The sequence below is a fragment of the Pezoporus wallicus genome, unplaced genomic scaffold (assembly GCF_028554395.1).
Source record: "Pezoporus wallicus isolate ANWC-B61680 ecotype Strahan unplaced genomic scaffold, APGP_CSIRO_Pwel_v1 contig_5785, whole genome shotgun sequence".
Lineage (NCBI taxonomy): Eukaryota > Metazoa > Chordata > Aves > Psittaciformes > Psittacidae > Pezoporus > Pezoporus wallicus.
The window spans coordinates 3,974,107-4,000,000 of NW_026641150.1; the positions used below are offsets into that span (position 1 = coordinate 3,974,107).

Below are 25,894 nucleotides of genomic sequence, written 5' to 3' on the forward strand. Positions count from 1 at the left end.
TCCTTCTGATATCACTTGGTGAAGTGAAGGGGACAGGAGAGATGGAAACAAAGAGAAGGCTGTTTTGATAAGAAAGGAAATTCACTAATAATCTTTATATCCATGTCTTTTTTTTGTATCCAAGTAAAATCTGAAAATTTTCTCCATATCCTCTAGAACCAATTTACCTGCTCAAAGTTCTTTTACAATTAATATAGATTTGTGAATTAATACATGGTGAAATAATAAATTTTTGATATAAGAGACATTTACCTGTATATAGCACAGGAGCTGGTAATGATGAGGAACTTTTCAAGTCTGCTGTATTGTGTCTAAGCGGCTTACAAGTAATCAAACCATTGGCAGCACAACATCCTTTTATATGAAGTGTTCTTACTGAACAAAATTACACATTTATTTTTTTAGTGTTCTCAGATGCATTAAATCTCTCCTATCTCTCTTGCTTAGTATTAGCATTATTGTAGTTCCTAGTATTTCCAGTCATGGACACCACAGTGATAGATGGGGTAGAAAATACAGAGCAAAACACAGAAACTCATTCTGAAAATGCTTGAAAGAAACAGAGAAATACACTCTCCATGAGCTTGAAAGCTAGGTGTAAAATAGGGGATAACGGTCAGAGGCAGATAATTGAGGGCATGTCAGAAATAGGCAATACTGGCAGTATGGTAGGTAGTATGCATAAGGGGTTAAAGAGTAACTATAAATTGCTGTATATGTATCAAATGACTGCTCAAGGTAATCACATAGGGTTTCAATAATAACTGATATTCAAACGGAAAATAAACAGCAAACATGTAAGCGTTATAAGCCTCTAAATCTGTAAAGGGTCCAGGTGATCCCATGATGGACAGCTCAGCTTTGCACAGATAGCCTCCCTGATGGACACTGCCACTCTTGCTGAACTCAATGGAAATTACCTGGGAACTATCCAGCCATCCTCAGTGCTGGCCTGTGTGAGCAAAATTTTTTTGGTTTTTGTTTTTGTTTTTTTTTTCCTTTTTTGTTACTAGATCCGCTCAATGGAGGCATAGCCTTTTGTACTCGTACACTTTACTCTTATTTATGTGTAATATCAACTCCACTTCACTATGTACTACACATGCTTCCTTTGACACAAGTCTTTCTATACTTCTGGTTCTTAAAACTTGCCGCTAGGAAGCTCCTGTCTCCCAAGCCTTGATGGTTCAGACAAAGAGTCTATTATGACTCTTCTCTCTTTTGTGTTTGGTGGACTCACTATTCTGTATGAAGTCGTTCCTAAACTAAGGGGCTTTTTCACAGAGGTTGGATGTTGAACAGAGCATCCCATAAATTATGCAGTGCATCTTTTTAGAAACTTGAAGAGGAGAGCTCTGTGAAACATTTATAAGGGAACCTTGTATCCTAGAAAACCTGCATTGTATGAGATTTCAGGCAATTCTGAGATTTGTGAACATCTCTGAGAAATTTGTGCACCATGCAAGGTTCAGGCAAACTTTCAGCAGTGTGTAAGAAGGCTCCCCATTGCCCAGTAAGCTTATAGAAAATGTAAGTCCCCAGAGGACTTCTCTCAAGTGGCATACAAATAAGTTTCTTTCTACTTCTTGGCCATCCTGAGTGGGGAGAAGGTTTCAAACACAGCTATCAAGCTATCTTCTGCAAGAGAAGGATAGAAATGGAAATCCTAAGCTATGTCCATGCTGCCTAACTTTTGGCACCTGACAATTAGTGGAGGGAGACAGTCTCTCTTCAGGGGTGATCTGAAGCAGTAGCCATTAACAACACAAAGAGCTTAACGAGACAAATCTCCTGAATAGGTATGTGGCTAAATTTGGATAGTATTAACAACTTGTACTGTATGTTTCAGACTTCCCCATGGAAATAACATTCTTTTTGGAGGCGATATGAAATGCTAGGTTGGGGGTGGCAGAGAGTGGGAGAGCTGTGAGTTAATTAGCTGGCATGTCTATGAGAGCTGTGCCTGGAGGCTACTGCCAGGACTTGCAACCCAGTCTGCAGAGCACTGTACAAACCCATGAGAAGAAATAACCATCAGCCCAAAGTACTTGACATCCAAACAAACAAGAAAGATGAGAAGAACAGGGAAATGTGGAAAGGTATGCTATTTCTGAGATTTGCTTCAATCACCTAATCTCATACCCAGTAAATCCTGGGGAAAAAACCCAAACAGCCCTTTAGTTCAGCCAGAGCCCTCAGCAGAAAACCTTCAGTGCAACCTTCCAAATTTTTTTCCAACACCCGACAGCAGAAAGCTTTTTTGATGAGAGGATGTTGACTACCTCATCTCTAAGTCCCCAGACTACACAGGTTTGCTTGGCAGAAATGGTAATCCTGACATGAGTACTACCACTGATTAGCATTTCACAGGTAGTAAGGAAACCTAAATTACCAGTAATAGTGGGGAAAGAGTTAGTGAATGAAGAGTAAAAGGCAGGCAGAGAGATGCAATGAGGATTTATGCAATTTACAAATTGCCTAATTTTATCATTTTACTTATTCCTTTTTTGCTAAAAATGGAATATTATACAAAACAGGCCAAAATGAGATATCTAAATTGACTTAAACTGTGGTAAAATAGTAGGTGCACAGGAATTAATAGTACAGTAATCAAAATAAAATATCTCAAAAGAAAAAATATGAATTAAAAGGCTTTTAGCTTTTGAGAAAGGGAATCCCGTTGCATAATTAGATCATGAACTAAGGCCTTTCACCGCTGCAAATTCATACTGTGCACTATTTAAGTGCCACCTCTTGATTCTCCTACTGCAGCTTCTAATAGCAAACCCCGTTCTGCTTTTCTTTGTGCAAGCCCAATCACATCACATCAAATTATACAACTAATTAACACAAACTCCTTAAAAAATTGCATATTATTTTGGCAAGCCAAATTAACGTCAGTTCTCTGAAACCATGTTTAGTAATTCCCACTGACTGTAGTAACGCCTACTACTGAGAGAAGGGCTAATCAACCACAGGCTCTCCTGCTGATGAGCTGAACCAAGTAACCAGATGTTTCTGCCTTCTAGGCTAATGAAAATGTCATGCATGTCTTTCTCTCCACCTAGATGAAGAACTAATTCCACCATGGCCATGGTCTAGGTGGCTCTCATTTGTCCGGTGCTGTGTCCAACAGGTCCTGCTAGTTAATATCGAGCAGGCAGTTACAGACTTGATAACAGTGCTCTGATTTAAACCAGCTACCCAGCCCACTGAGTCAGACTGCCACTAGGGCTTCCTCACACAGGCATCTCTATGGAGAGCAAAGGGAAATCTGATGAACGTCATTGTGGAAAAAAAAATATTTCCATCATATTGTACCGTATATAAAAGCTGGGCAAAGCATGTTTTTTTGTGTATTGGTAGGAGGTCCCATCAGCATTAAATTACTTAATGAGATGTCTATTGCAATTAAAAGAGGCATAACATTTATATTAACATTTTAAAGCTTGCTTATTTCAGGATTGTCAGTTTACATGAGTCTAAATAGGCAATAATGAATATGATGAAGTATTCCATATTAAAACTGAGTACTGTGTAACTGTCTAGTAAAATCTTAACATTAAACTATACTGTATAACTTATAGGGCAGTATAAAATATTTAGATTTATCTTATCTTGAATCTCAAATAATGGACTTACTATTAAATATGAATACAAATGAAAAAATCCATTTGTATGGATTTTGTATCCATTTCTTTTGTATGGCTACAGAACTGATGGACAGGGGTAGAGCAGTTGATGTCATCTACCTGGACTTGTGCAAAGCATTCGACACTGTCCCACATGACATCCTTGTCTCTAAATTGGAGAGACATCAATTTGATGGATGGACCACGCGGTGGATAAAGAACTGGCTGGATGGCCGCACACAAAGAGTTGTGGTCAATGGCTCAGTGTCCAGCTGGAGACCAGTAACGAGTGGTGTCCCTCAGGGATCAGTGTTGGGATCTGTCTTGTTCAACATCTTTGTTGCTGACATGGACAGTGGGATTGAGTGCACCTTCAGCAAGTTCGCTGATGACACCAAGCTGTGTGGTTCGGTTGATAAGCTGGAGGGAAGGAATGCCATCCAGAGGGACCTTGACACACTTGTGAGGTGGGCTGATGCCAACCTCATGAAGTTTAACCATGACAAGTGCAAGGTCCTACACCTGGGTCAGAGCAATCCCAGGCACAGCTACAGGTTAGGCAGAGAAGAGATTCAGAGCAGCCCTGTGGAGAAAGACTTGGGGGTGTTGGTTGATGAGAAAATGAACATGAGCCGGCTTAATTGTGCTCTTGCAGCCCAGAAAGCCAACCGTATCCTGGGCTGCATCAAAAGGAGCGCGACCAGCAGGTCAAAGGAGGTGATCCTGCCCCTCTACTCTGCTCTTGTGAGACCTCAGCTGGAGTATTGTGTGCAGTTCTGGTGTCCTCAACATAAAAAGGACATGGAACTGTTGGAACAAGTCCAGAGAAGGGCCATGAGGATGATCAGGGGACTGGAGCACCTCCCGTATGAAGACAGGCTGAGGAAGTTGGAGCTGTTCAGCCTGGAGAAGAGAAGGCTGCATGGTGACCTCATAGCAGCCTTCCAGTATCTGAAGGGGGCCTATCGGGATGCTGGAGAGGTGCTCTTCATTAGGGACTGTAGTGACAGGACAAGGGGTAACAGGTTAAAACTTAAACAGGGGAAGTTTAGATTGGATATAAGAAGGAAATTCTTTCCTGTTAGGGTGGCGAGGCACTGGAATAGGTTTCCCAGGGAGTTTGTGAATGCTCCATTCCTGGCAGTGTTCAAGGCCAGGTTGGACGAGGCCTTGGGTGATATGATTTAGCGTAAGGTGTCCCTGCCCATGGCAGGGAGGTTGGAACTAGGTGATCTTAAGATCCTTTCCAAGCCTAATGATTCTATGATTCTGATTCTATGTAATATTACAAAATACATTTACATGATACATTTATTTAAAAAGCTTACAGTATACTTTGATGGATGATACAGTCATTTTCAGAAACAGTAAGCCATAATTTAAAGATACTCTGTAATTATTTAACAGCAATATTTTCTAAGTTCAGCTGACTTGTGCCTCTCATGTTAGATACTAGTGCTCTACTAGTATTAGTAGGCTCTACTATCCCAGATGCTTACCTCGTGTAGAAAAAAAGATATGTGGTACATTTAAAATGCTACTTAAGGAGGAAGGGAATTAGGTCTATTCATATAGCTTTGGTTTGAGAAATGCAGCGAATGTGTTAATCTCAGACACCTCTCCAGCAGCTAAGTATATTCTTTATTTTGTTTTTCAATAAATCTGCAGTAGTATATAGACTGTAAGCAGAAGTTAGTCTTTTTCTATTTTTAATTTCTTTAACATGCTCATTGCTGTATTAACATCTGTTCTGAAACTCCCACTGCCACAGCAAGGAGGCATCAATTAACATCAGTTTGGAAGTGACAGTTACTCAGTCAAGGAGGAATAAAACTCTACAGCAATTTTTGCCAGCAAAGTCTCATCATGTGTGCAAAGATGCAGTCTACTGGTAGCACAAGTTCGATACTTTAGGGAATGGATCACTGAAAGAATGCGGTTTGCCTCTCATGAAAGAGACATGCATGAGGCCTTAATTCTAAATTCAAAGATAAGTCCACTGAACTGAGAGTGACCTGGCTCTGGTCCTAGAAAGTTGTGTTTCACTGAATTTAGTTTCTACAGCACAAAAATCTTGCAGTGTGAGAGGCAGTCTTGCAGACAACTAGACTCACTTACAGGTGAAAGAAATATTGGAATATTGAAATTTACCCAGGACACTCTGTGTTGCTAGAGCAGACCATAAGGTACATGACTCCCGGTCATCCTGTATCACTCAATGTGCAAGCATTTAGTAGTTACCAAAGCAATGGAGGTTTCTGTCTGGATTTCAGGACCTGCTGCAAGAACAGTGAGGTTAAAAAATCCTGCTATTTGATCACCAAGAAGGTACACTCTTGTGCAAACATCCATGTCCAAGAAGGGAAAGAACAGCCTTGGACAGTTTTTCAAGCAGCCTCCTTTACTTTCATATTTTATGACTTTACAAACTAGACATCATCAAGAAATTTGTGGAAAGTGAAGAGTCAAAAATAACGTGTGCGCTGTTAATATATTGCCTTCCTTGACATACAAGAAATAAACTCTTAAAAAGCAAAGAGAGAGAGACAGGAGAGAACCTAAAGAAAAACTATTTTTTTTATAATATTAATATTTCAGAAAATAATAAGAGATTTTAGGAAAAGAAATTTTCATTGAAAATGTTTCCCTTTCAAAAAGGAAGCTGGTGGTCTTCTTTTAGTAAATAAAAGGTTACGTTTATTAAGTATTTTCTATTGATTTAATCAATATGTCTGTGATAGAATGACAAGAATTGAACAAGTGTTGCTGAACTGTGAAGAACTTTGGCTTAGGTCCAATAATTTCGGGACCAAGAGCAGCTGTCATGAAGAGTGAGGGACTTTTATAGGAGACCCAAAGGTTGCATGAAACACACTAATAGTAGTTATTCCAGTGATGAAGACAATTTTTCAACATAAAAAAAAGATTCAGAGTATAAAAAAATATATATACACATACAGAAAGAAAGTAAGAAAGAGGAACAGTCTAATATTATCAGACAGTTTTGGAAACATGGGAAATTAAATATGTTTTTGGAGAGGATATAATTCAATATTCTTCATTGTCTAGAGGATTCCACAAAAAGAAGGAGATTTTGTTTCCTTACAGAAGCATTTCCCTAAACACTGCTTTGTGCCAAAAAGAAAGAGAGAAAAATCACTTTGAACAGTTCAAATTAAAAGTAATAATCCTGGGCAAAAGACAGATACAAAAATCACAGGGTCACACCAACGTGACTTTGACTTATGCACTTTTTAGTCAGCAATGGTCTGCAGTTCTTGTTTTTCAGTTTGTGTAAGTTTGGAGAAGGAATACAAAAATTTGGCCCTAAACACATCCACGAGAACCAGGGTTATCCTGATACAGCTGTATTCTGAATAAAACTTTCACTTCCTGCAGCATACAACAGTTATGTGAGCATGTTCCCTTGGGGCTTTTGGGTAAAAAGAAAGGAGAAAAATGCAGGGTTGATCTGTCCTGTTGCAGAACTGGGTTTTAAACCACACAGATTCATTCACTTGTCACTAGCTTCTCTCTGACCAACTTTCTATAATCGTGTATTCACCAGTCTCATAAACTTCTCTGTGAGGCTATTGCTGTGGCAGTAAAAATAGAAGAATATTGACATCAAAAATAATACAAACAAAGCTGAGAAAAACAGTTCTTAGGGAAAGAGAAAAATGATCTAGGGTATCTGTTACTTCCTGAAAATTCTCAAAAGTTTATCCATCATGCTGAATGTCTTCTAGCATGAAGGAATCCTGCGGCATTTGGGATCACAGGAATGTTAAGTTGTATCACACTGGAAGTCCATTTGGTCCACTGTCCTGTGAGCAGTGATCAAAGCCACCCACTTCAAAGCAAGGTGCAATGAAGTATGAACAAGACACTTATGGAAATACCCAGCTTTTGATTCTTCTTTCTTATTCCAGACAACCAGTGAAGGGCTTATGCTTTGTAGCTAGAGAATTTCTGCCTCTTCTAGGTTTTATATATATATTCTTTTCCAGCATCATTGTACACCTTCATTTACAAAAAATATTTCCATTTAATTTCAGTAAAATTGAGAGTAAGTGTAATTTTATTGCATGATTTTCCCCCATTTTATTGATATTGTGGGATTAACTTTCCAATTCATATTCACCTCCTTAATGAATAAAATACACTTTTTGGCAGTCCAGTAGCCTTTGAAAGACTTAGGTGAACAAGTCATGACAATCTGTTCAAAGAATTTTGTCCCCTTTGCTCTCTGTAAGTAAAAGCTTCAAAGGTCAGTTCAGATAGACTGCACACTGCAGAGGTGTTCATTATTTAAACTCATGGATACACTTCTCATGCAGGCAAATTTTAGCACATGAGCAGCTTTTAATATATATTTGCTATGTATGTATGTTTATTTCTTAATAACTGAGCAAGATAATGAAGATTCTGCTATAGAAGATAGTTGTTAAGAGACGGATCGTCAGTATCTGAAGAGTGCCAGGGTGTATTTTGACAGACTTGAAATGACATGGAAGCGTAATTCCTTCCCTTTCTCTAGCTATTCCAATGACAATAAGCTTTGTTGGTTTTCTTCAAGGAGGAAGAAAAATCTGCTTTGGGCAAACAAGCTATACTAAACTTTTTGGAGGAAAATGTTTCTTCCTTCTGTGCTTGCAACTGAATCTGAGGATAAAAAAAGAAATAATATTTCCCTGACAAATCCTTCAAACCATCTTTCTGGAGTGTTCTTGTTAGATTACAATAATACAAGAAAGTCTAAGCATTAAATGTACCTGAATTTAAGATTTGTAAGCAATTTCAGTTCTGTGGATGACTTTGATAGGCATACAGTGTTTTTCTTACATGGGGATAAGACCAAATAGTGTCCTGACTTGTGTACCGCTGGAATGCTGATTTTTTTGAGCAGGTTGGGATAAAGTTTGTTAGAGGTTTGAAAATTTTTAAAAAGGAGAAATTTGTAATCTGACAGCGATTACTGAGTTTTATGTGACCTATGATTTGGCCTTGAGAAAAAGCTATATTCACACCTTTGAGTTTAGCAAATGTATCAAGTGTGAACAAAGGCGCAAATCATAATCCGTGGAAGAAGTCAGATTTTGGACTGGGGAGTATACCATAAAAATAATAACAAAGGGAATTGAAAAGCCACTGAAATAAAAGACTGTGATCCAGTTTAGGTCCACACATGGTAGTGTATTATTGAGCAGTTATTTCTCCCAGTTAATCATTAAATGCACTCCTACACTCTTAAAAACTAATGTGAGGAACACTTTTTGGACAGAGAAGAAAAGTACATACAATAGGTATTTGAGTGAGAAACATGCAAACCAACAAAATAACAGCTCTCTGCTCTGTATAGCTCTATATTCCTTTACAACTAGGTTGTTTCTTTACTAATTCCAGAGCATTAGCATGTATTGTGTTATTCTGTACAGCTTGTTGTACAGAAACAATTCAATAAATGAAAAGTCTGAATTCTAAGTATTATTATTATTATTTTTGTTCAGATTTGCTTTGTGGTGCAAGATTCTTTTGATTGCTTCAGACCTACAACAATCCCCTGTTGTTTATCATAAATAAGAAGTTGTTTTATTTCTCTGGGCTTGCAAGTTTCATTTTCTTCTGTTGCTATAATTTCTATTCATTTTTAACAGGAACACATTTTCCTACAGAAGTGGTCTTATATCTAACTGTACCTTGTGATTTGTTGGCTGTGAAAAGCATTCTAGCTGATGAGAAAACAGTGAAAATCATTCCACCCCCTCGCCAGAATGAACTGAACTTTCTAAGGATATTTTTTTGTCCCTTTTTGAAAGGGGATAGGTAATGCTTTCATTTCTGACTGCCCACTTGCTAGACATCTTTCTATATTGAATTCAGAAATAAGTTGGTGGTAGTGCCATTAACTTTATTTCCCACAGAATTCTTATTGTGTAAACTTGATCCAGCACTGCCACAAAGGAGTATTGTCTTTGTACAAAAAGTGCTATTTGCAACAGTGTGGTCTGTGTTTATTTGCCCAGTATCACCAGTTTTGCAAAATCTGTTAAAACTATGCAGTCTTTCTTCTGGACTGATTTTTTTTTTTATTATGGCTGAGAAGAGTGAGTTATAGCCTTCATGATAACGACTTATCTTGTGTTTATATCTATCTTTCTTCCCTACTGCCAAATATGTTTTGCATATTTTCTGTGTTAAAGGTTGTGTAACAGGGCTGTCTGACACCAGCTCTGTAGTTTTTAAGCATAGTGTTTTAGCCACTTTTTCACAACTAGAGCCCTTTAGAGCCCATAGACAGGGATTCAAAGGTTTTATGAAAACAGGCTGGATCATACTGGTTGTCCACTCTGCCACTCTGCACTAATACGGGAGAGTTCATGTGATTTACTTCATTGAACTCCTACTCCCACAGTTTCCTAGTGTCTCCCCCTGCAATCTTTAACAAAGATGTGATCAGTCATTTTGGTCTTCACTCATCTGGGAAAAATGTGCTAAGACATGCTATAAGATGACCAGAGCTTGTCTTGCTGTCTAACAAACTGATAAATCTGCATAACCTATTTATATGTTTTTCTAACTGTGCAGGAAAATGAGGCACAGCTAATAGGATGCCACTGATAAGAGACTATTGACGTTTTAACTGCTGAAGACCCATTTTTATACCTGAAGAATCTAAATCTGCTGAAGGTAGGGGAGTTAAAGTATTACATCTGACATTTCTTGTGGTCAGGAGTCCCTCTTCCACAGCTGCAGGGCCAGATGCATGTGACAGGCAAGGGTTTCCCACTAACAGGGCAAATACATCAAAGAACTGGCTGCTTCCTATTGGAGACACACAGTTTCTTCAGGAGCTCAAAGGAAGCACTCAGCATTTCACGTCGTAGCAGACACTGCCACCTCATCCCCAGATTACCTTCACCCAACACATATTCCTGTACTTCTTTCATGTTTTGGAATGCCTGTCCTCTTTTTTTGCTTTTTTTTCCCTCAAGACAAATATGTTTTAGTCTTTGCCCCATTATGAATGCAAGCAAGCAAGCAAGCAAGTAAGAAAACGTTACAGATCTTCTTGCATACCCAACAAGCCCCATTTCCTTGACCATGTCACTTTGAACCATATATAATGGCTATCTGTAACTCCTTTTCTTCCACTTATTTCTTCAGCACTTCCGGATCCATCAGTCTTCATTGGCATGACTCTTAATGAAATTTGTTGGGCATCCTTCCTGCTTCCAGGGCAGAATTAATTAATGTCTAACTTCACATGACCATTTCCTTTTATTTAGTTTTCTATGATCTATCTCCTTTGAGCTGTTTTAAAACTCTAATATCTCTTCATTATATCCTCTCTTAGATCCCCCAACACTCCTTTCCTCTTGCGTGTGAAGATGCCTCAACACTTTTCCTGATTGCATTCTCTCTTTTTCCACCGTTGTTTTCTTATCTTTGTATAATTTTGTCTGCAAACATTAATATAGCTATTAACTCTGTTTTGGGCCATATACTTCGTATCAGCTCTGTTTTAGGCCAGAAAGGAGCCCTACAGGACATTTGGGTAGGGACTTTTTACAACAGCATATAGTAGCAGTACAAGGAGGGTTGGCTTTAAGCTGAAAAAGGGGAGATTAAGATTAGATGTTTGGAAGAAATTCTTCCCTATGCGGGTGATGAGACACTGGAACAGATCTTTGGTGGCGATGGGAAGGGGTTGGCTATGGAGCAGGGAGTACCTGTGCGCCCAGAAGTGATCCTGCGCTTTATCTGCACTAATACTGTTGATCCAGAAAGGCAAAAGGGAAGGAGTTTGAAAAGTTATAACAATACCTACACAATGGGTCTTTCGTAGCCCAAAAAATAGCATGAACACACCAGAGGATAGTAGGGATACTGTATGCTTTATTTCAGCTGGTGAGACTTACTCGGCTTGTAAGAGTTTTGCTGATTTTAGCAGCAGTCCGGGATCATATAATTTCTCAGAAATGTGAAATTAAGAATTGACAAATAGAAAAATAGTGTGGTTGGTTACAGACAGAGTATGATTAGAGCTTGACTTTAGTTGACCTTATACATCCTCGCCTTTTTACTACATATTGCTAATAAGGCCTGAATAATATTTCATTTATATCTTGTAGGTGTTACACAAAACTTCAGTTGCATGGACACAAGCTCACACCCCCACCTCATGCACACAGGTGGATACAGAGGTAACAACTATAGTTCTTCATGTTTCACAACAATCCATACAAGAAAGTCTACATAGTAGAAAAAACATGTGTCCATGTTAGTGGATAGTTAAGGACGGCTTGAGTATTTTCAGTGTAGTCTGAAATATAGCATACAAGACACAATCTGCTTTGTTTTGGGTCTTTAGTTCTAACTTCTATGAAATCAATGCCAAAATTCAGCTAAACCACGCTATGCATGTTCATAGGAAGACAGAGTTGAACAGGTATTTTGCAAAACCACACACATATATATACAATCTACATTGTAAAATGTCAATTAAATATTCTCTACTTCATCACTTGAAGCAATTTTCTTCACAGATCTGGAGAAATACTTCCTCATAAGTTAGAAATAAAACTGGTGTGAAACTTCCTTTCCTAAAGGAAAAAAAAAAAAGTTAAAATGCAACCCCTTATAAGGGCATATGTGTGTGCATGTGTGTGTGTGTGCACGTGTGCATGTGTTTGTTCATATTTTTAAAATAACTTTATTTTTATGCCTCCTTTATATCAGCAGACTGCCCCGTGTAGGATAAAAATATTGTCATATGCACAGAAGACACGGGGAAGATGCTTCCAACTGGCCTGCATTTTCTCATCTGTTACAGATTTAAGATCTTCAGCTCCACAACATCTCTAATTTCTCAAAACCTGAAAACCAGAAAACAAGAAGTGTGCATAGGAGAAAAATCTCCTTTCATCACACTGGGATTATTTTACTATCCCAGGTGCTCGAGCCTGGGCTTTCTCAGTCTAATTGATAACCAGTTAGCTCCTCCCCTTAACCCCCTGACTTTTGTGCATTCCCTTCCCGGGTGAATACTGTTTCACTGTTCTACCTCATTCACTCATGGTTGACCTGGAGCTCCTGAGTTAAGCTTCCCCACTGGTATTCAACCTTGGACCTTATTATTGTTCTACTTGTCTGACCTCCGATACACTAAATTCTAACAAGGTGATCTGAAAAAAATCACTCATTTTTTCTGTGTGGTTTCATGGCTCGTCTTTTTACCGCTTTCGGCTGATGTTCTTTTCTCCACTTCAGACCACCAAGCGCTCTGCTTTAGTTTGTCAATTTATAGTGCTGTCATGGTTTCAAATGCTGCGACCATTGTGTAGAATATACTCTCCTGACCTCTGAAGCAACTTTCTGTATTTCAATTGTTAACTCATTAGGGTTTGGAAGAACAGCTGAAAAGAGAATGGCTTTATTCCCACAATTGCTTCCAATGAGCTGCTTGAAGAGTCATCACAGTTGAGGATTAAGAGAAACCAAGAGGATGGTGCTAAAAATTAGCTCCAGTTATTTTGCATTCTTGCCTAAAGGAAACAAAGAAAACCCCTCGATCCCAAATCATACTGATGCTCTTCATCAGTTTGCCACTAAGATACGAGACAGCAGCATATTAATAAAACTAGTAATGAAAAGATAATCTACTGTTTTGGATAATTCAAGTTCTTTGCCAAAGTATGCCAAAATGTTCTTTAAGATAATTTTTGTATTTCACTACTTTCACTGTCCAAAGGGACACTTGTTTGCACTGCTCCTTTTTATTTGGATTCTGGGCCTTGAACTGACTTCTCCTAATCAAGTTTTTTCTAATAAATACTGTTTCAACTATTCCATTTTCAAAATGCCTTGTTAAGGGATAGGAAGAGGAATAGAGGAGTGAATGGAAAGTGCCACCACATTTTATTCTGAAGTCAGCTCCCTCTTAAGACAAGAGTGCAGTGATAACCGTGTGCGTTAAAAAGAAAACAACAACCAACAAACAAAAATCTCCTTGCCTTCCTTCTTTTCCATTTCAATGGGGAAATCGTCTTGCTCATGAGCAAACAGAGAGGTGCCTCTGCCATTTAGGGACAGATTTATAGCATTAGCAAAAAGTTCATAACTTTCATACTCTGAGTTTTCAGATTAATGAACAACATCTTATTTCTGAGATTTCTCTCTATAGTGAAGACTGAGCCACTGGTTTCTGAATAGTAAAATTTGCCTATGGTTTTGTCATTTTAAATAATTTAGTGTGGCTTAGAACTTAACAGTTCTAAACTTGTAACATCTAGCTATGTGTGCACGATTTTTTAAACAGAATGTTTTGAATGATTTTTCTATCTTTTCTCCAGCATCACAGGTGTTTAGCTCTACCACATATTTTGATAGCAACAGAAAAATTTAACTTTTTGGATCTCATGGGAACTATGTTGAGCCGTTAACAAAATACTTCATTTTGAGAGTCTTCTTGGTACATCATTCTCCCAGGTAGCACTAATCGTGGCTGCACAGTTTTCTGAAAACATGAAATACTTGAATGCATCCTTCATTTTTGTGTCAGGGTATTGTAGTAACAACAGCTTGTATTCTTGTAGGTCTTATCATCAAGGGTTTCAGAGTGCTTGGCAAACACTTCCCAGAGGACAAGGCTGACTTGGGTATATCTCTAGTGATTTATACTAGCATGATATGGGTCTGACCTTTTTTTCTCAATCCTGTAATACCCTTTTTACAGATGGGTAAATTGAGGTATTGGCTAGCAAGTGTCTTATCCAAAGTCACAGACCTAGTCAGTACACACAATGTAATTGGTATCTAATATCTTTTCTTCAGCTCTCCAAATCACTTTCTAATTCTCTCAGCATGCTTGATGTTTTAACATTTATCACTTTTGTTCAGTATAAGTCCACCTGCCTCAAAAGACTCTCTTTTCAGCTGTGCATATAAACACTATTAGCATGAGATTTAAATAATCAAAACCTCCAGAAGTTAGTGACTATTTTAGCAGAATTAAAATGATGTTATAAAGTGAAAGGAATATAATCATTGTGGAATTGATACTGCCTAAAACCGACAGATGCATTTGGTTGCCTATGTCAAACACCATTAGATTTCTTACTTTAATAAAAGAGTAAAGCCAATACTATACAGCAGCTTAAATCAGTTTCACTAGAATGCTATTCTAGTTGCCAGATCTTGCAAAGTTATAGAATATTTCTTTCCTGAAGAGATAAGGAGCCCTCAAATCTTATTGTTTCATTAAAAAATATATATATTTGCATGGATGATAAAATGATATCAGAAAGCAATTTGTATTAGTATTTGTACAAGCAATTGCAAAAAGAAAAATCTGGCTGATCGTATTGCTGTGCTTCTTCTGCATCTTTTTTTTTAACAGATAGTTTGCTATTATGACTGCCTTTACTTCAAAAAGACTTTATAACATTTTTTTGTCTATTTGCTTGTTTGCTTAGAGTTGTAGTGCACTGTTTGTATTTGAAAAGTTTTTGTGGATTACTTTGTCATCCACTTTGAATATCAGTTAAATTCTGGTGTCTTATGGTCCTGGGATAGTAAATCTGTGCTTGATCTGGACCAAATGTATTTTGACTGTAAATAGAAAGTCTTCTTTTATGAGGATGTTCACTTCACAGCTTGAGCGGTGTAATTTTTATACAGGTCTCAACAATCAATAAAAAAGCCACAGGAGGAATGATTTATCTTGTTGGTTACAGAGACTGTCACTGAGAGAAATTGTAAAAGATCAATTTACACAACCTGGTGTGAGAACGTTATTGATATAACACGGCTGATCAGTTTCTGGTAGTCTATGGGCAGATGACGAGGAGAGAGCCCTGCCCTTGGATAGGGCCACTCACCAAGATCTTAATAGACTCGCTGGTCCATAAAATGGACACGAAGCCAATGAAGGGAGAGGTTCTGTGTGCTCATGGTACATTGACTGGCCTGCAGGAAAATAGATTGGCTCAGCTCCGATTACTTAGTTAAGCAGTGTCATGCATCCTCCTTTTTTTTTTTTTTTGATTTTGTTGATTTGTGATTTTCTTTGTTGTTGTTGTGTTGTGTTTTTTTTTTAACTCCCCCTTACTGTGAGAACTGTTCACTTGGAGGCTCACTGCCTTAATTACAAAGGGCCCTTTTCACTACAGGTCACAGGAGTTGTCTCACTTGACAGGAAATAAGGAAACAAGCTACCTTCCTGGAAAAAAAAAAAGGAAAGAAGAAAATCAAACTTCCACTCCTCAAATTAGTTAAATGAAGCTTATCAGCACTTGTTAGTTGATCCTTTGACAGTCTGTTAATTGCAGCCAGTACATTAAGTTATGTTATAACCAGCAGGACATATGATTAAAAAATAAATAAATCTACAGATGTGCCACATGGCATGTGTTGTTGGAGAAAACAAAGTAAGAACAATGTTGATCTTTGCTATAAGTATCACAGCACAAAAGCTATTTATAGGATTTTTTTTTTTGTTTTCTTATTCTGTAGAGTTAAATTCCATTCTAACTGGTGGGGCTTCTTTGGCTCGGAAGAGAGCTTCTCTTTACAATGAGGTGAGAAAGGGTCTTGTGTTTTCTTAATAAAAACAAACATCAGCTATTCTGTAAATATAAGCAATCTGTACCTATGCATGTTATACATACAAATTTTAACATATTTTTCCTGACATATACTCTCTATTATATTCTTTTATTTACAGACAAGAATTTCTCACTGTTATTACTGGAGGGAAAGAAAAGAACATTAGCAGCACTAAGAAACCCTGTGGCAGTTGTTTCGCCTTTGTAGGAAGTGACTCTACTGTATAACTGCTAGCAAAATAAAGGAACCAAAGGCATATCAAGGGGAAAAAACTGTTTTCATGTGTTTAACCTGTTAATTATAGTAATCTACACTACAGTGTAAGTATTGTAACCTGGAATGGGAAGCGGGTGTCTGAAAGAATGAGCTGACTAAGACAAAAATGATTAAATCCACACTTTGAATGGACGTTTTTCATATGTAATTTGAGCTACACATTCTTAAGTTGTTTCATTTTCACATTTCTGTACTCATCGGCACATATCAAAGTGAAAGACTGGCTGAAATGAATGTTTTCTTACCTTCATCTGCTGGAGTATTTTAAATACTTCTCAAATGCTGAAAGATGTGTTCTCCTGGATCCATAGTACGTGTTTTAAGACATGTCTCGTGTTTAATGTGAAGTCGGACTTTGAAGTCCTAGGCATCCCAACAATATTAGTTCTTTTTATCTACAGAAGAAAAAATATAAATGCACTGTTACTTTGATACTTATGAATATTCAAAGTCCCTATTAATTATCATTGGCTTTCCATATGATAGAACTAGCTATCAGAACTCTTACTGTGTTCATTACACATGTCCTGAGCACAAATGGGTCACACGCACACTCTCCCGTTCCTTCAGGTCTGAAAGTCAAATTCTTTGTTCTGAAAATGAATGGGGTGAAGGTGCTGTCCCTCTTCCTATGCCTTCCTGTACTCAGAGCAGAAAAGAAATAAAGGAAATACTACCAGAGTGAAGAAATGGAGTTTGTAAATTCCTGAGGAAGGGGTGGGTGGGAGATAAAGATGGAGATGGCCAGATGGGGATGATGACAGCTAGAAGGAGCTGGGGCTAGGGGAAAAAGAAGGGCAGGAGGGAACCTTCTCTTGGTATGTTCTCCACATGCTGAAATGACTTGATGTTACTCTATACCCACATATGCTAGTAACCCGTCAAGTACACAAATATCTGGAGTGGTAGTAATGGCCTGGTCCACCTGTAAGGCTTGCTCCTTTCCACCCCTGGAAAAGAGAAGATACTCCTTCTGGGGATACACAGTTTGGTGCAAGTATAGCCACAGTGCCTCTTGCCTTTTTCCAGACCTCTTGTCTTATTCATCCTTGATCAGGTTCCAAAACAAGTTTGGTCACACATAGATGGTTATGCTATGTTTTCAAGTGAGGGGTAGGCAGAGGAAGATTTGCTTTCTTCCTGTAGCTGCCAGGCCATTCACTGGCTCAGGCAGTCAGTGGCCATTAACATGTTCCTTCCCAGCTCTCAAACAAATGCCATGGCCTGTGTCTGACACATGGATGTTATCTGTGCAGAGTGAGCCTGGGCATACTGCTACTGAGCCATCTCAAGTACTATGATCTTCCTTTCTGCCTTGATTCCTTTCTTACTTCCCTTCTCCGTTTTCGGAGCTCCTACTAAGTGTATACTGTGCTCCCTGTTTAAAAGTTGGACAATTCCGGTGACTATCCCCCGAACTAGTGGCTACTCAGAACTGCAGAAAAACACACTGAGGAAGCTCCTCAGCAAGATTTTCCCTGATTCACTGTAGGGGCAGCTGGTAACAACACCCTGTATTCAGGTCGTTAAAGCCTTTCTATTATAGAAAATCCTTGTGACCTTTTATTTTGAGAATCTCTCACATTTCTGTTGTTTGTAGAAGGTGTTTGATATTCAGCAGAAGAAACCCCCTTGGGCCACAGAAATGTCTTTTCTTTGTCCCATGAAATTCCATTCAGGATGCAAAGTGACAAAAATTGCTATTACCCTCCTCTTATTTTTATCTCTTGGGAAAACACTGGTAGGGTCCAATCTGCAGACCAGGTTCACACTGGCACTGCCAGCACCAAGAGACACACTGGACCAACTGAAGCCAAGAAAATGGAGAGGTAGGTGATGAAGAGAACAAGTTCGTGGGTTTGCATTATAAAAAGTTCCCAAGTGAGTAGTTTCTATCCCAAACTACCCTCTAAAATCCTTAGCTCAAGATGTAGGAGAAAGGTACGCCAGATCAGGCTGCCTCTTGGCAGCTTGTAGACTCAAGATGTTTTCCTCATTCACACAGACACAAAACCACCTTTCATCAGCTAATGTGCATCTGTACAGTAGCAGTTCTTGATGACTCCAGCAACAGCATCCTGTACTGCAAGTCACAAGGTTCAAGACTAATGTCTAACTCTTTAAGGAAGAATAAGAAAATGTCAAGAAATAAGGAGTGTTAAATAATTTACAGCAGATTTAACTTTAAATTAACTTCCCTGAGGCTGCAATAGATAGTACTTGAGAGTTAAGAAAGACCTCTGAACCCTAATTTATCCACTTTTACATGAATGCACTGTGCTGCAAAAGTATGTTAGACATGAGCATACTGCTTTTTTGAATTGACTCTGTCTAATTCGGTATTCAGGGTGGAGGCATTCAGTGGGTAAGAGGAGATGAGCACATACAACTAGTCTGCTGATATTTTAGTCTTAAATGCTTGATTTTACAGTCCAAGTAATTATATTCACCCAGCCTTATTTTTAGCCTGGAATACTATGTGTTCTTATATTCAGACATAACAAGTGTTATCCACTAAAATCAACCTTAGTTCATTTATGTAACCCTTTGGTTAAAACTTACAAGATTTAAGAATTTCAGAGAACTACCTAAAAGCCATGATAGCTGCAGAATCCATACCATTACTGTATTTTGTGAATTCAGTTGCTGAAGATGTTGCACACTCCTAATATTTTACTTCTTATGCAGAGAGGTCCTGCTCAGGACTTTATGGAAGAATGTTCTTTGCCTTGGAACAAAAAAAAATAGAACTTGCTTCTTCACCATTTAAGCATAGACCTATCCTGCTCACTGTGCTTATGTATGGATTTTATCCAGGACTCACAATCATCAAGCTCTGGAGAGGACCATGCACACATATCAAGAGGACCACATTCAGCTTCAACTGTAACTTTTCATAACTAGAGTTGGGTGAAAAATAAATTTCTAGTTTAGAGGCATTTCAGACTTTAGTTTTATAGCAATTCAAGGATAATCATATTTTGCTTTCATGATTTCTCATGACATAGGAATTCTGGGATTTTTTGAACCCTCACCAGGACTTCTGAAATGAAATACGCTCTCAGGAACTTGGCAGCTGATGAGTACTGTTGACGTGATTCTTACTAAAATCTTACTAGCTTCTCTTTAGCTCACTTCAGAATAGCAGCAGTTCAAAGGCTTATGCATATACCCTAAAATGTTTTTAACCTAATGTAGAAATCTTTACCTATGTGTTATAAAGGTCCTTATATCTATATTTGAACAAACAGATTAGCTTCTTCAGTCTTTTGTTAGTAGCTTTCTAGGGAGATTGCTCATAGTTAAAAAATGTGAATGAAGTTTCTCATGACTAAATACATTTGTAAAAGATTTTCATCTGAGATGGTCTTCTGCAGCACAGGGATGCACTGAGGACTGCACTAAGCCTCCTAGGAACATGCTTCCTCCTATTTTCTATTTGCTTCCAGCAGGGAAAGGGCTAACAGGGAAAGAATGTGCTTAAAAGCCCCAGCCATGCCAACACTAGGCAGCCCATGTCAGCACCATGTTAAATGGATAAACAGGGGCTCTGATGATTACCCCACCTCTTATTGCCAATTAAAAAGAAATAAAGCTGGAGACACTGGCACCAGGGCGGAGTCTCAGAAACTACAATGCTCAGAGGATTGCTCAGCCTCTCTGCAGATATAAACAGAGCAGAAATCAATTTTACTAATTGCAGTGGATACCATGAGATCTGTATCACCGCTCTTGGAAATGAAATGCAGGTAATGAAACCAGCTGAAATGAAGACATTGCCAACTTGTGACACTTATTCATAACACACACATGAATAGATATGCCTCAGGTGGAATTTAGGACGACTCAGTAACTATTCAAATCATTTGTTCTCTTTTGTTCACCAAACAATTCTTTTTCCTATGTCAAAGGCAGTTGCCAAAGAGAATTTACATTCTGATGCAGCGCATGCATCCCTGTTTGTACGTGACTTCTTTTGTATGGTACGGCTGATGAGAGTGGGTGAGATTTACCTGGCTGAAGGCAAACTTGTTTTAGGTGTTTACATTAGGACAAAATGCATTATGCCCAGGATTGTTGTCTTCTTTCCAGACAGGAGCCAAAGTTAATGATGTGTAGAAGGCTGCATTTGTGTTACCTCAAAACCAGAGTAACAGTGTCCAATTGGGTATTCTTTAAGGGTTTATGTTTCACGAGTAGTATGAAAGAGTGAGGTTAGCATATAGTCTTGGTGCTAGTGATGTAACTCCTGGCAGTAATGTTCTGCTGCTAATGCAGACAAGTTATGGGACTTTTGTCCCCATATTTCCTTGCTTCCAGTTTACATGTATTTTTGGAAACTAACTTGTGTTTAAATATTTTCAATTCAGAGAGCTTGCTAGATTTTGACACTAACATTTATTTGTTTCTAATCAAAATGTTCTAACTTAGAAAATGTGGGCTTTTGGTTGGATTGTTGGGTTTTGGATTACTTTTAGTCTTGTTAAGTTCATTTCTCTTTGGAAAAGGTCTTTTCCCAGCACTCTTGGCTGTACACAACCAGAGTTTACAAGGTGCACTGAAATTGAAATATCAAGAGAACTGTTGAAATGACATGCTTGTGAAATGTATGCAATTATCTGCTATTAACTCATCTGGATTCTTGTGATGAGCAAACTGTGATTTTCAATGTGTCATTACATTGTTGCATCAATGGGTTGTTCAACAGCTCAATTTAAAAAATACTCAAGAAATAATCATCACAAGAGGCAATCCTTCCTATTTGATTCAAATATACCTGTTCCAACATTAGGCTGACATGATCATGGATCTCATGAGGTTTCAGTGCTTTGTTAGGATTTGCTTTACAGTATTTACTGCTGATTTTGTTGTGGGTATTTTATTTTTCATAAGACATCTCAGAGCCTGTTTTCTAATTATGTAGAGAAGTATGAGAGATAATGCTACCATTTCTGATTTCTTACTTTAAGCTACACTGACAGAGCGGTGGTCTTTCACAGAGTGTCAGAGTGGTTATGTTATTATTATGGTATTACAATTTTGCCTATTCTGGTGGCTATTTGGCTAGAGTTACCACCTTCTAACACTGAAAATGTAAATCTATCTTGAGTTTTTAATTTGCAATTAAAAGAATTTGTGCGGGAAATGGTCAGCGCTTATTTGAACTTGATTGGCTTTTGTCCCATGGATATTCAGCAAGAACTGCTTGTTGACAACACAGCATATTTCCACTGCCTTATGACATGGGAGCTTTTGTTATTGGCAATCAATCAGTTTTCAGAAGTTCGCCTACATAATCTTAAGAATATTTCAGTATGCTTGCTTACATGGTGATTTATCTTCTAGCTAATCTGGGGTAACTGTAATGATTGCACTTTGCATATGCTGGCTCATTCCTCCATAACCAGTGTAAGCATGTGATTGTTTTGGACAGAAACACTATATTTCAGTGTGTCAGATGATGAAAGCATGAAGAGGCTTCTAGGAGGTGAATATGTGCTGGTGCATATACGTGGGAAGATACTGCTAGCAATCTTTAGGGATGAAGAATTAGCCAGCAGTTTTTTCTTTTTGTGATTCAGTAGGTGGAAAGAATCAGCCTACTGAAGTATGAGAAAGGCAGTGGAAAGCGATCAGCCATCAGTTGTCTATGTGCTGGAGGTTATGATAAGGTGGGTGGAAGAGAGAGAAGAATAAGAATGGGGGAAAAATTAAAATGGGGGATGAAAAACAGAAAATGAACCCAAGGAATGAAAAGGAGCAGAAGTGGAGACACTGTATGAACTGCCTGGAGGATGAGGCCACAGTCAAAGAAAAGACAGAATGAGGTGGTCACTGAAATTTCTAGAAGAATACATGCAACTGGATGAAAAATGCAGGACAAAGTGCACTATTAGGGCATTGAATAGTACACTTCAATAATGAAAACATGCCTTTGTGACAGAGCATGAGTTAAGTTGTGAGACTGTATCTGAGATAAATGATGAAGAAGAGTCTACACTGATTTGCTGCAAACAGAACACTAGACATCAGGTAAAGAGTAACATCAGGAACAAACGACAAAATAAAAACTAAAAAAAAAAAAAAAGGCAGATGCAAAATGTGACTTTTTTTCCTAAGACATTCCTCTACAAGGAAAACACTGAAATACTCCAGGCTGCCACTGTTTTGAACATTGGCAACTCCTCATTCATTTCCTATGTGAACACTGAGTGCACAGTAAATACAAAGAGGCCCAGTTCACCCATCCAAGTACACCAAATGACCATGAAGATGTGTGCTAAGTGTGTTTATTTGGGAAGCTGAAATAGGGTGGCTGTAAAATCACAGCCTAGCTTCCTGCATGTCATCTTTCTTGTCCAAGAAGGCAATCCCCTCCCAACATAAACTACCAAGGGCTGGCCTCCCCCTGTGGGTGCTAATGGGGCATAGGTGCAACTGTTTGAAGAACAGCTCTCACATAATGAAATAATGCAGGTGTTTGAATCACTAAAGTACTCACTCACAGAGGAACTGCACCTGCCAAGAATAGGCAGAGGTACACAAACACATAATTTGTGGCTACATGAACGGATACCTAGTAGACACCCTTTTAATAATTTACCACTGAGTACGTGCAACAAAGTGTCTTACACTGGGAATAGCAGCCAAGCATGGAATGTCAAAAAGAAGTAACTGGCTCCTCAAGAAAGGCTAGCTGGCTAGGAAGAAAACTTTCCTTCTACCGGTCTGTAGCTCTGCAGTCTTCACAGACTGTGTGAAAGGAGATTGTCAAGGAGTTCTCCCGTTTTCAAAAAACTTGGCTAATCTGTAATTTCAAAAGGGCAAATGTGACACTCACCACGAAATTCAGGAACAGGAACTCGGCTTGCCAGAGCCATCTACCATCCCAACGTCTCCCGGTGCTCATGTATATCCCAGGGAATCATACTTTGGTCTTACTGACAAAAGGGGAGAGAGGCTGAATCATTGTAGAGACTGTAAGAAAACACATAGATTTTACCATCTAGGGTGTTTGTTCTCCTTCAGCCCAGGGTATTGGTTAAAGGTGGTTGTTTTTGTTGAATGATAGACATTCAGCAGTTGTATGAAGTGAATCTGGTAGTCTCAGATGAATGTATAGAAATAGATGTGAACCACACAAAGACTGTGGGGGTTACTTTTCGGAGGTAACTCCAGAAGTGATGTGGAACAGCAGCAACCTCTTCAAATAGGAGCAGGGATGTCTGTAGGTCTGAGGTGCAGGGGGGAGCATGATCTGCCTTGTTGCCTGTGCATATTTGCTTTATGCACAAATGGCCACTTAAATATTTGATTATGGGGTGTTATTCTGTCTTTTTGTTTTCATAAGCATTAAATATGCTCCTTCACCCTCACCCCAGTTCATTTTCCTCTTGTGGAATGGCAGTGTGGTGGTTAGGTACGTTTTGGCAGTCCCAGTAGAATCAGTGCCCTCATTCATAAGCTGTGATTACTATCCTGGGGAAATGAGAGCAACTGATATTTGTGGACATAAAGATCTGGTAGCAGCTACTGCAGCAGAGTTTAAGAAGTGCATTAAAAAAAAAGTGATAGAAGGTTTTTATTTTGCTCTGGGCTTTGAAAACAGTAGAATGAAATGGCTCCATTTGAAAATAAAAACTGCATAATGATGTTTCTATCTCAAAATAAATCTTACATTAATAAGAACCACTGGTAGTGTAGAGAGGCCAAAACATTTTAACCTCCATGTTTCAAAAAAAAAAAAACAAAACAACAAAAAAACAACAAGAGAATTTAAAGTTCTTTCTGGAAAGAAAAGAGAAGAGGGAGCAGGAGGAGGAGGGGGAGAAACAAAAGAGAAACTCTGTCTTTCAGTTCCAATAGTTCTTGATGTTTAAAATCTCTGAAGTTTCCTTATGTGTTATGAAAAGCTACAAATTTATCTTTTGCCATTTTCCCAAGGGAAGCTGACCCAAATCCACCAGCAGCAGTTGAAAAGGTTTTTCCAAGCTTTATCAAATGGCCCCAACAGAGACCAGCTTAAAATTAAAAGCTTCCCCTACCAGAGGGAATATATGTGACTTTAATAACTGAAATGTGTTTTTACTTTCTATTACAGGGGTCAAAAGGTTTCTAAACAAACCAAATTTATCAATTATTTAGAGCTGATTTCTTCTGAAGTGGTATTTCTAAGATATTATTTGGTGGATAAATTCAATGTTCTAAGGCCAGCAGCAGCATTTTATTCATAACAAATTTCTCCTAAACTGAATTTGCTGGGGCAACTTAATTTCCACTATCGTGTTCGCACTGTAGAAATATCAACTGAAGTGTTATAGGGCCTAACTAGTGGGCTTTTCAAAGAGAAATTCCATATAAGCATGCTTATTCAGCACCACCCTGCTTGCCATTTATTGCTTAAGAAATGAACTGATACATTGTGTCTGCAGTAGAATTTCTTTAGCTGCTGAAATATCCTTAAAAACCACAAGGCACCTTTAAAATCAGGAAACAATATCTTAAACTACATTGTCACCCTTGGAGCAAAAGGAAATAAGATAACTGTCAGAAGTTTTGTTAAAGACATTTTAAAATGAAAGACCCATACATACACACACATAGATGCACACATTTTCTTAGCTTTCTTTGAGGAGCGAACACTTTATTTAGGTTGTTGCGGAAGGGAATTAACAGTAGATTTAGAAAGAGACCATTCTTAATACCTAATAGGGTCCACTGACCGTGTAAATACTCTGTTTGTTATACATTAGCTAAACATACATTGGGTTTCTGCCTAAAGTCTGCCATTTGGTGCAGGCAGAAGACGTTACGGAACAGTTCATAAATTCATGTGGAGCCCTGTTAAATGTAACCAACCATCCAAGAGCTGACATTTTGCCATCTTTAAAATAGCTGCCTCTCTTGCAGTAAGACTTCAGGTTTATTTATGCTAGCAAATATGAAGTAGTAATGCGATCTATGTATTACGGAGGTATTTTATTTTATTTTATTTTTGAGAAATAATCTGACTATTAATAAGAAAAATGCCTTGAATAGGTTCTCCTTATTTATACTTGAAAAAAACACTTCTTCCTGAAAAATCACATAGAGTGAAAGCATCATTTTGTGACCACTGAAAATGGCCCCTTTTTCTTAGCCACACATACTTTCAGATATATGATTTATTACAACAAATGAAGAACAAACAGGTGAAAGCTCTTCCTTTCTGTTCTGCCTCCCTTTGCCCTTGGGGCAAAAGGATTCTGCATGAGCATGCGAGATTGGCAAAAAAGGATCAAAGTGAGCCAAATTTGACAGAGGCCTGGCTAATAAGGTGATGAGGAGCTTTTACCTCCAGGGCACTGACTCTGCTTCTGTTTCATCTGTTGCTTAGA

At 38.3% G+C, this 25,894-nt stretch overlaps 1 long non-coding RNA gene across 2 annotated transcripts in view; it reads right to left on the reverse strand.

The window, feature by feature from the left end:
• The window catches only part of LOC130606200 (uncharacterized), a 158,237-nt gene that overhangs the window by 21,419 nt on the left and 110,924 nt on the right, over positions 1–25,894 (reverse strand). For both annotated transcript variants that reach the window (XR_008973906.1, XR_008973908.1), the window contains exon 5: positions 16,763–16,912. This is a non-coding gene — a long non-coding RNA (uncharacterized LOC130606200). The remainder of the gene's footprint in view (positions 1–16,762; positions 16,913–25,894) is intronic.